Consider the following 12472-nt stretch of genomic DNA (forward strand, 5'->3'; position numbering starts at 1 on the left):
AGAGAAGTCTTACCAAGACCAATAATAAGTTGGCCATATTAGAAGATACAAATAAGTTATAAGCTAGCATAACATATAACGAACACAGGTTTGACAACAATCAGTCACTTCCGGTTAACTACTTCCGGTGTCAGTGAGGCAATTAATTTTGGCGCAATTTTTTGGCGCAATTTTTTTGGCGCAATTCCAAGAGAGTTCCCATTGGCCATACATCACTATAAAAGACCATGTTCACCCATACCATACCATATACTAGTCTTGAGAAAGGCCCAAGCAGTGGGCCGAAACGCGTTGACATCTATATGGTGAGCTATATTTCTTGATTTATTTACATTTTAACAGTATTATACTATGTTATTTTTCTTTATTTTTAGGCTTTGAGGATATCCCAGCCCTTTCATTGCTATCTTTATCGTTACATTTTTATATTTTTATACATCTCTATTTGCAAAAGCCATTTTTTATCTCTAATGCCCAGGAATTGAGGCATCTGAAATATATTTTTTACACCCTAACATTAGATAAATAGGACGCATTGGAAGAAAAGAGACATTTCATAAGGACTTTTTAGGACATACAGTTACTAGGACATATACCACACTGTTATGATTTTGTAGAACATTCTGTATAATTTTTTGATTGCATATTTATCTGTTTATCCATATATCTGTTCATTATCTATGCTAAAACATTGTTAACTGCCGTATTTTAGCTATTATTGTCGATTTAGTGTGTATTGTTTCACATTTTTGTTGACACATATTGTCACATTTTTGTTGACACATATTCTCACTCACCTGGATTTTTAATTTTTATTTTTCCATTTTTAAATTTTCTATTTTTCTATTTTTATATATTTTTGAGATTAAAATCACTTTAATCATATTTTGATATCACATTGTTTTTGGATATCACAGTTTTCTAGATGTGTACACACTAGTTTGCTTTTCAACACTATTTTTCAATTTTTGTATTTTTGTTTATAATTTTTTATTTTTCATATATTTCACTGCATACTATTTTTCACATATGACCCTCATCGACACATTGTTTAGAGTTTAGTTCTGCATATATATGTATAAGATTATGTTTATATAGGACATTTTTTATCTTGCCCCAAACCAGTCTTAAATTTAGTGGACACCAATCCACCAATCAGTTATTGACTATTTAATTTTTTAACTCATTTTTATCACCCTTATATATTTTTATATTTTTAACATACGTCTTTTTGTACCATGGATCCATGTCTATGAATCATATATTGTATTTGCAATAAATTGTGTAAAACTATACATTTCATATCCATTTTTTACTATATCAGCATTTATAATTAACATTAGAAATAACCCCCATCATAAGGGATTTCTTCTGTTCCAGTGTGAACACATCACTCACACACACACACTAGACCTTGACTTAATTGGCGCTCCTCTCTACAAACCCTACTAACAGTATTCTTTTGTGGGCAGTGGGGGCCCACTCCAGATAGGAGCTACAGGTCCTTCTAGCGCTGTGAGTACAACATATATCTGATAAGCTAAGTACTTGGGTTATACTATTTGTAGAGGATTAGTTAAACCTCAGACAACAAAAGTAGAGGCCATACAGAACTGGCTGCAGCCTCTAACTAAAAAACAAGTAAGAGCTTTTATTGGGATAACTAGTTATTATAGAAGGATTATCTCGAATTTCGCTACAATTGCGGCACCCTTGACAGATCTCACAAAAGCAAGGGCCCCAATTATGATAAAATGGTTCCCAGAAGCAGAACAAGCTTTTAAGCATTTGAAAGATGCCCTTTGTGCCCATCCAGTTTTGGTAACCCCCAAGTTCTCTAAAGATTTTATTGTACAGACAGATGCCTCTGATGGTGGTTTAGGAGCAGTTCTCTCACAGGAGTGTCAGGGATAAGAGCACCCTGTCCTTTTCCTAAGCAGAAAACTTATTTCACAGGAAAAGAACTATTCTATAGTGGAGAAAGAATGCCTTGCCATTAAGTGGGCTTTAGAGACCCTTAGGTACTATCTGTTGGGAAGAAAATTTAAATTAATAACAGATCATGCTCCTCTCATATGGATGAGTCAGAATAAGGAAACAATGTCCATGGTCACTCAACCCACTGGGTGTGAGCTGGGGGGGAGGATATGTGACAGAAAGCAAGGCCTGGTTATAAATGGAAGATATTTAAGACCAAGCATTGTACATGCTATTTCTCTTTTCAGTTAAAGAGAGAGTGTGTGTTTGATTATGCAGTTGATAAACTTTGTTCTGGGTCCCTGGGGTTTGGGATAATTGGAGAGAGGGTGGGCCATTATCCCAGACCGCTGTGAAGCTGTCCAGCAGCTAATCACAGGTGTGGCTAATTAGAAGTTGTGAGGGTTTAAATAGCAGCCTCACTTAGGCCTAGGTCAGAGAGTTACACAGCTACAGAAGCTGATGTGTGTTTGTTACACTGTGTTAAAAGACTTTTGTTCCTGTGAACTGTAAAAGGACATTATTTTGACAAAGCACTTGTGGAATGCTGTGAAATACTTGAAAGTACTGAAATTTACAAAAAGTACTTAACATTGCTGCAGAGGAAAGATTTCCCTCTTTTGAAAATGAACTGCCTGTTTGTTATTGCTGTGAAAAATAAAGCCTTTTAAACTACAGTGGACTGTTCTGTGCTGCATTTGTGCCCTAGAAGATCGTGGTTAAAAGTGTTCCTGTTACAGTATCAATATATATCTATACATACATAGTAACATTGTGTTCATGAATACATGTTTATATAATATAGTCTTTAGGTTAGGGTGACACAACAGAAGGGAATCATACTTGATACTATGTTCCTGGGCGCAGAAGTTTCTAGTTGTAGGTATATAAACCTATGTTTAATTTCACATAAAGGTCTAATGGTGCAGTGCTCTGCCAGACAAGGGGGAATCTGTATTGTTGTAAACTTCTTAACATCTCAGCAAATATCGTTAAGGTATTTAAAGATTTTTGAACAGAGCTACAAATTAAAAAGTAAACACATCAGTTTGTATAACTATATATAAGTGGATACATCAAGGCTGTTTGTTTCTTCATAGATGGATCATATTGCTGTATAAGAATTAGGAGGGTAAATGGACTTTGTTTCACATGAACTTGCTCAAAAATTTCGATGAGGAGCAATGTCTGATCAGGCTGCTCATTGGTACAAAGGATAATGTTTTATTTAAATTTTGTATTGTAATTGTATTCACTTGCTTATCTATTAACCTCTATACACACAGTAACACCTATACTTGGGCAGTGTAGTAAGAGAAATAGAGTGCTTACATAGGCGCAGATTGGCGCCAAGAAGGACACACAGGTACAATCAGGAGTTGCATCCAGGAGAGAGAGACAGCGTGTGGTGATGATGTCATTGCTGCACGCTCTGAACCACCTCCACATCTATGGCAATGGCCATAGCAACGAGTCACCACTGCCACGTCTATGGCAACAGCCATATTGAGCAGCGTGACATAGCCCCCTTCCTAAAGGTTTCCTCCGGGAACCAAAGTCGGCTTGGAGGGATGAGCAGCATGAAACCTGGAGACCAAAGAAGGAGCACACACATCACGGCAGGAATCCAGGAACGATCTGCCACAGAGTAACCCTTCCAATGCACAAGGTACTGCAGTTGCCTGCACCTGTATCTGGAGTCCAGGACCTTAGCAACCTCATACTCAGGTATGAATCAAGAGCAGAGGTGAAGGGGGTTTGAGTCGAGAATATCTGTTCTTGATGTAGGGCTTGAGTAGTGAGATGTGGAAGACTGGGTGTATGTGCAATGTTCTGGGCAAGGCCACTTTGTAGGCAACAGGATACAGTCTTTTAAGGACCCTGTAAGGGCCGATAAACTTAGGCCCTAATTTATGACAGGGTTGACGTAGACAAACATGTCGAAGTACTGACCCAGGCACATTCACCTACCGAAAAGGCACGTGCAGTAGCTCGATGAGGATCAGCAAAACTCTTGTATCTGGAGACAACTGCTGAACGTACCTGAGAGCGAATACATTGCCGATGAGTAGTGACATCAGTAAAGTGTCGATTTGCGGCAGGAACCCTTGTAGACTGAACGGAAAGAGGAAAGACACGAGATTGATAGCCTGCTGCAGCATGAAATGGAGAACATCTTAAAGAAGAGTGCCAGTGAGTATTCTTTGCCAGCTCAGCTAGGGGCAACAATCCAGACCAATTAGTATGAAGAGAATTGACATAAACTCTGAGATAGGCTTTGTCTCTTTGTTAGTCCATTAGTTTAGGGATGGTAGCCAGAAGACAAGGAAACAGTGGTTCAAATCATTTTTCAAAAAGCTTTCCAAAAGTTAGAGATGAATTGAGGACCTCTGTCAGAAACAATGTTCATGGGAATGCCATGAAGTCGTACCACATGTAACAGAAAAAGAGCCAATAATTCTTGGGTAGACGGTAGCTTGTTTAAGGGTATAAAATGAGCAAGTCTGGAAAATTGATCCTTCACAACCTAGATAGTAGCATAATGGTCAGAAGGAGGGAGGTCTACAACATAATCCATGTTTATGTGTGTCCAAGGTTGTTTGGGAATGGGCAATGGTTGGAGTAAGCCATGAGGCAAGGATCAGGGAGTCTTATTGGCAGCACAGGTCATGCAGGCCTTTACATAATCCTGTGAGTCAGACTTCATGGTAGGCCACTATACACGTTGGGAAAAAGCTTAAAGGTTCTTGTCAGACCAGGATAGCATAGGGGTGCGAAGGTTCGGAGGTACAAAGAAGATCTCAGAAGTTGTGGGGGCTTCAGAAGGCTTACTAGACTGGGCACGTTGCAGTCTTTGTAGTAGAGAGTGAGTGGAGCGACTATCTGGGAGAAGTTCTTTATAAACTTGCAGTAATAGTGGGAGAACCCCAAGAATCTCTGTAGTTTCTTAAATGAGGTGGGTTGAGGCCATTCCAGAACTGTGGTTTGCTTAGTTGGATCCATGGCAAAACCTTCCTTCGAGATGACATAGCCAAAGAACTGGATCTGGACTTGATCTAACTCACATTTCTCCAGTTTGGCTACCAGAGAATTGTTCTTGAGGCAAAGAAGTACCTGTTTTACATGCTCATGATGCTCCTCAAGGGTGGAGGAGACTATAAGGATGTCATCAAGATGACAGTGCGATTAAGGAGGTCACGGAAGACATCGTTGACAAATGCTTGGAAGACAGCAGGGGCATTACACAGCCCAAAAGGCATTAAGAGGTATTCATAATGCCCAGATCTTGTGTTAAAGGCAGTCTTCCATTGATATCCTGGGAAGATACGAATTAGATTGTACGCCCCACGTAGATCCAACTTAGTGAAGTAGCGAGCATTTTGGAGGGAATCATATAGTTCAGTGATCAAAAGAATAGGATAGCGATTCTTGATAGTGATGTTGTTAAGGGCTCTGTAGTCGATACAGGGTCCACCATCCTTTTTACTGACAAAAAAGAAGCCAGCCGTGGCAGGAGAAGAGGAAGGGCGAATACAATTTTAGCTAGGTTATCTTGGATATATTCCTCCATGTCCTTGGTTTCAGCTTTGGAGAGTGGATAAGTCCTCCCTTTAGGAAGTGGGGCTCCAGGAAAGAGGTCAATTTTGCAGTCGTAAGGACGGTGGGGTGGCAGCACATCAGCTGCAAGTTTCTTTTCAAACACATCTGTAAAATCTGCATACACTGAAGGGAGGCTTGAAGGGGTCTTTAGGCTGGCTATGGAGATGTGGTGCAGTTGAGTAACCTTAGCCAAGCAGGAGTGGAAGCAGGATGTAGCCCTCGAACTGTGGATTGTGTATACGAAGCCAAGGAAGATCAAGGATAATTGGTTATGCTGGAGAATGAATTATATCGAACTGCAACTGTTCGGTATAAAGGACTCCCACAGTCATGGTTAGGGGTGAAGATTCAAAATGGATTAAACCTGATCCAAGAGGAGTGCCATCCAGAGTAGTTATTTTAAGACATTGTTTTTTCTGCAGAAGGGGCAACCCTGCCTGAATCATGAAACGGTGATCTAGAAAATTTCCTGCTGCCCTGAATCAATAAAGGCTTGAGCGTGGACAGAATTCTGAAGAAAGGTAAGAGTAACAGGTACCAGGATCAGAGAAGAGTGAGGGGATTTAGCAGTGGTCATGCTTAGAGGTACCCCCAGTTTTATCCTCTAAGCATTGGCTTTTCCTGGCAGAATATCACAATTCTTAAGTTGGTGTGAATTAGAACCACAATAGAAAAACAGTCTCAGTCTCCTTCTTCTCTGTCTTTCAGATTCTGTGGGCTTGAGGGAGGAGAGATCCATAAGTTCCTATTCAGAGGTAAATGGAGGTTCTGAAGGGGTAGTCTAGAGTCTAGATAGTCTAGAGACCGGACGGGTAGGAGGACAAGAGGGAGTGATTCTACGAGTTCTGTCTCTCTCAGCTGGTCTCTCCAGAATCCAGACTGATACAAAGTGTTATGAATTCATCCAGGGAAGAAGGAACATCACGATAAGTAACCTCATCCTTGATGCGCTCATGCAAGCCTCTCCTAAAGGCCGCCTTAACAGCACTGCCATCCCAAATGGTCTCAAGTGCCAAGGTGTGAAACTCGATGGCGTATTGTGCCACAGTTCTATTGCTCTAGCGGAGATCCAAGAGAGAGTACCCTGCAGCAGAAGCCTGGCCGAAAGTCTCAAACAGAAGATAATGCAGAAACGAAGGCATCAGCATTGTTCAAGAGTTGAGCGCTCTGTTCCAAAAGGGACCAAACAATTCACAAACAGCACCTCTTCCTGTGATATTTGTTGCCAGTGGAACAGATGAGACTGCTTTCCTCTCAAATATCAAAGTGTACAAATCCACAGCACCAAAGCTTATAAAGAAATCTTAGAAATTTATTTTTATCACAGGTACAAACATATGCAACGTTTCGGGAGCCATTCCCTTAATTATTCATCCAAAAGGGGAGAGACAGAGGCTAGGGCCTTGTCTTTCAATAAATAAATGATAAAAAGTGATCTTTGATTGATGAGACTGGAAGGTGTGAGGATCGTTGTGAAAGTGCAGCCTGCACTGGTTGAGAAAACCCCTACAATCAGTGGTACAATCACACTTAAAAAGAAGCTTCTCCCAGCTGGCAACTGGGCCATAGAACAAGCTATTGATGCTACTGTTCGTTCCTGGCAGACTGATTCTCTTTCTGTTTTGCATATGTAAATATGACCCTGGGGATAGTCTCCCTAAGGGTGATGGGGGAAACCAGACATGGACTCCTTGCCCAATGTGCTTAGAGGGATATGGCTGTACCTCACTGGTGAGGCCCAAAGAAGGCCAAAACGATTGTCTGGGGTTGTTATGTTTCTTGTTCATAGGAGAATTGCCTGGTATTTTGGGGCTGGACTGACCATGTTGGCAGTATCAGACTGATATACTAAAGTAAACTTTTCCTCTGTGAAAAGCACAATTGAGCAGAAAGAAGCTACTCCCAGGTGGCAACCAGGCCATAGAGCAAGCTATTGATGCTGCGGTTCAATCCTGGCAGACTGCTTCTCTTTCTGTTTTGCATATGTAAATAGGACCCTAGGGATAGTCTCCCTAAGGGTGATGGGGGAAACCAGATGTGGACTCCTTGCCCAGTGTGCTTAGAGGGATATCGCTGCACCTCACTGACAAGGCCCAAAGGAGGCCAAAACAATCGTCTGTGGTTGTCATGTTCCTTTTTAAGAGGAGAATTGCCTGGTATTTCGGGGCTAGACTGACCATGTTGGCAGGATCAGACTGATATACTACAGGAAACTTTTCCTCTGTGAAAAGTATAATTGGGCAGAAAGAAGCTACTCCCAGGTGGCCATAGAACAAGCTATTGATGCTGCTGTTCGTTTCTGGCAGACTGCTTCTCTTTCTGTTTTGCATACCTTTATACTTGCCAGGCAATGGTATCCGGGGTATACTTCCAGAAGCAGGGAAGAAGTTGCAGCTCTAGCAGCTGGGACTGGCTGTGTAACAAGTAGCGTTCTTCTCTGCAACCAGTAAGGAGAACATACTGGTTATAGCCACTAGTTTAGAATCCATTAGAATCCATTTAGAATTCTGCAAGTTTATGGTATGGGTACTCAGCATATGTCCCTAAAGAGTGACTGCTCTTGCTACCTCATTTGGGTCCATGGCCCAAGTATAATGTAATGTTTGTGGGATATTTCTCTATCTCGGCATCAAGTGGAAGAATAGGATATATCCCAGAGCACAGTGAGCAGGTCCGACATCAGGGGGTGACAGGGGTGACTCCTGTCAGGGGCCCAATGGGCCAGGGGGGCCCCATGAGGCAAGAACTAAACAATTTTTTTTTTTTTTTATAAATTTTGGCAGCCACCAGTGGGTACTACAGCAGAGTGCTAATTGAGCATGGGAAATATTATTACAAGGAGTAAAGTATTATCATTTGAGATGATCTCTGAGTGTGCACTAAACCACTATGCACAGTGTGAAACAGACTTGGCGCTTTCTTTGTACAGTGTGTGCCTGAGTCAGACGGCAGATCACTTTCATTTGCAGAGGAGGTAGGACTTACTTAGCAAATGTTTTTTATTTCTTTGTGCAATTTTTGGATTGTAACTTCAGTGTGGTAGTAGTTGTATGGTGGGGCCAGGGGTCCATAAAAACACATTTTTTTAGCAGAAGTGTATTTATTATTATTTGTCAATGCTATAGAAATTCTATATTTAAAACCATGCAGAAATGTTTCCTCCTCAATACACAAATGGTAGGTGCCCTTTTGGCAGATATGCATTTTTTAATTTATATATATATATATATATATATATATATATATTACATTACAGTTTACTGCCCCTTTATGCAAGGACTTTCCAGATGCAAGGAGGCATTTTATCTAAGATTTTTACATCTGCATAACATGTTATACTCTCAGACTAAGATTGCTCAGTGTTTAAAATGAGACAGGTTAACTTAAAACTGTTCAATTTACACTACAGCTGACTTAATTTTGAAATACATACCAACAAGCCTAAATCCTGCATTTAACCAAATCTAATGGTATGAGTACCACAGCTTATGGCTTGAACAAGACCATATAGAGTACAGCATTTTCCAAATCCATAGTACAGCTGACAGATGGGAACATTTGTACACTATATTTGAAGTGGTGCTCTTGGTTGGGGAAAATGGGGAAAAATCAAACAAACATATGTCAAAATTTTAAAAGTACTTTTCTTCATCTAGCCATCTACCCAGATCATTAATGTACACTTTTGAATTCACAGAATTATTTTTGCTTGCACATTTACAAATATGATTCTTTAAAAAGTGATCTCTTAATTTCTACAATTTTTTTTATGATGCATGTCACACACTGTTGATTTAGGGGATGCAAGGTGCATAAATGTTTCCGCCTGTGAGTGTTTTGTGGGTGTCTGTGTTTATGTCTTTGTGCTTTGGTTTGTGTGTCTATGAGTGTGTATGTATTTTTTTTCTGTGGGTCTCTCTGTGAGGGTGAGTGTGTATGTCTTTGTGAATTTCTGTGGATGTCTGTGAGGGTGTGTGCATATGTCTTTTAGCTTTTTCTATGGGTGTCTCTGTGAGGGTTTGTGTATGTTTGTCTTTGTGTATTTTCTCTGGATGCCTCTGTGAGGGTGGCTGTGTATGTCTGTGTTTTCTGTGGATGTCTGTGTGAGGGTGTGTGTTTTCTGTGGATGTCTCTGTGAGGGTGTGTGTATGTATGTCTTTCTGTGTTTTATGTGATTTTCTCTCTGTGTGTGTATGTCTGTGTGTTTTCTGTGGTTGTCTCTGTGTGTGTGTATGTCTTTCTGTGTTTTCTGAGGCTGTCTCTGTCGGTGTTTCCTTGGGTGTATGTGCAAGTTTGAGTTTGTGTGTGTGTGTCTGTCCATTGTCTGTTCCTTTTTAGGACATTTTGACCTTACTACTGATTATTCAGTTCTTTCTACAGACTTTGAGACTTATGAGACCTTTCCGAAAGTCACCAATCTACCATTTAACCTTTAAATTATTGTTTAGGCAGTTCAGGGCCCTTCCTTTCAGCCACTGCATGCTGTTGTCATCATTTAGTTGGCATCTTCCTTTAAAAAAGATAATCAGAACTCCATATTTTGTTTTCTAAATCTCCTTTTTTTACAAAACTGTAGTCTACCTCATTACTTGTCAGGTCAATGTAAACAAGTGCTAAATGTCTCTTTGGGTTCCTGTGTCTGAGTGTGTTTCTTTGTGTGTCTGCTAGAGTGTCTATATGTGAATCCTTATGTGTGAGTGTGTGTGTGTGTTATAGTGTATGAGTGTGTCTGTGTGTTTGTATGTTACTACCTTTACAACATTTCCAAGTTTAAATAGACACTTTAGAATAAAGTGCATATATGTTTTAGTCACTTGGTCAAAAATTGCACATGTCAAAGGAGGGGGGCCCTGATCAATGGTTAAGTCAGGGGCCCCAAAATTTCCAGTGGCGGCCCTGACAGTGAGTTTATTAAAGGTAAGCAGTACTCACGGGACAGGGTAGTCCTTCACGGCAATAAGATGAAGGCAGAGAATGGTCAAGACAGGCAGAGTCCGGCAACAGGGAGGCAATCCAGCAGTATAACAGTTCAGGGGTAAACCAATAGAATGGTCAGACAGCAATGATAAGGAAATCCAGCAATACAAGGGTTAAGCAGGCAGAGTGGTCAGACAGGCAGAGTTTAGTAATGATATGGCACTCCAGCAGTACAAGGGTTAAGCAAGTAGAGTGGTCAGACAGGCAGAGTGCAGTAGCGATATGGCAATCCAGCAGTACAAGGGTTAAGCAAGCAGAGTGGCCAGACAGGGAGAGTTCAGTAATGATATGGCAATCCAGCAGTACAAGGGTTAAGTAAGCAGAGTGGTCAACAGGCAGAGTTCAGTAACAATATGGGAATCCAGCAGTACAAGTGTTAAGCAAGCAGAGTGGTCAGACAGGCCGAGTTCAGTAACGATATGGCAATCCAGCAATATAAGTAATACAACACCCAGGAGTACACACAGTAACACCTATACTTGGGCAGTGTAGTAAGGGAAATAGAGCTCCTGTAACTCTCTTCTGGTACGTGAATAGAGACCCTGTCAATCTGCAACTATTCACTGAACTCTGCTGTTTTTTACTCTCCTGTAACTCTCTACTGGTACGGGAATAGAGACCCTGTCAATCTGCATCTATTCACTGCACTCTGGTGTTTTTTACTCTCCTGTAACTCTCTTGTGTTATGTGAATAGAGACCCTGTCAATCTGTAACTATTCACTGCACTCTGGTGTTTTTTACTCTCCTGTAACTCTCTTCTGGTACGTGAATAGAGACCCTGTCAATCTGCAACTATTCACTGCACTCTGGTGTTTTTTACTCTCCTGTAACTCTCTTCTTGTACGTGAATAGAGACCCTGTCAATCTGCAACTATTCACTGCACTCTGGTGTTTTTTACTCTCCTGTAACTCTCTTCTGGTACGTGAATAGAGATCCTGTCAATCTGCAACTATTCACTGCACTCTGGTGTTTTTTACTCTCCTGTAACTCTCTTCTGGTACGTGAATAGAGACCCTGTCAATCTGCAACTATTCACTGCACTCTGTTGTTTTTTACTCTCCTGTAACTCTCTTCTGGTACGTGAATAGAGACCCTGTCAATCTGCAACTATTGACTGCACTCTGGTGTTTTTTACTCTCCTGTAACTCTCTTCTGGTACGTGAATAGAGACCCTGTCAATCTGCAACTATTGACTGCACTCTGGTGTTTTTTACTCTCCTGTAACTCTCTTCTGGTACATGAATATTTACATAGAGCAAATGATTTTAGTTTGTTAATTTAGTCCTACATCTGTTGTACTGTTATCCAATGTCTTATTTCTAATGTTCATTTAATTGCCATGTGATGTTCAATCCTTATCAATACTTGCTATTATTCTAAAATGTATCGCTGTCTTATTCCATAGTTTTAACCTCCCCCAAATTTTATTGTCTGTTTACTTAACATCTCACCCTGACCAGACCAGAATCTAACTTTCCAATTGGCCTTTCCAATTGTCTTTGATTAGCAATCAACTAAATTTAGTGGACTCAGTTGACTGCCCTCCCTGCATATATTTCACACCAGTCTGGCCTGTGCATTGCACTGGCCTGTGCATTGCTATAACAACATATGTTCACATTTTCAAAGTGAACATTTTATAAGTGAGGCACTAGCAATAGAATTATACAAAAATTCAACAAGGATTGGGCAAGGGGCAAGAAAAAGGCAGGTACTTTTGTAATATTATGTTTGATATACCTTACTGTTTTCTTATGCAATTGCTACTGTAATACTGTGCCTTATGTGTTTAACTGGTTCCCTCTTTTGTAAAAATGCTAATATCTTCTTATTCCTTTTTGCTGCCTTCTGTCTCTAAAACAAACTACATTATTCAATTACTCCTTCTACCTCTCCACCTGCACTATTCATTAGCC

The sequence above is a fragment of the Bombina bombina genome, chromosome 2 (assembly GCF_027579735.1).
Source record: "Bombina bombina isolate aBomBom1 chromosome 2, aBomBom1.pri, whole genome shotgun sequence".
NCBI classification, from domain to species: domain Eukaryota; kingdom Metazoa; phylum Chordata; class Amphibia; order Anura; family Bombinatoridae; genus Bombina; species Bombina bombina.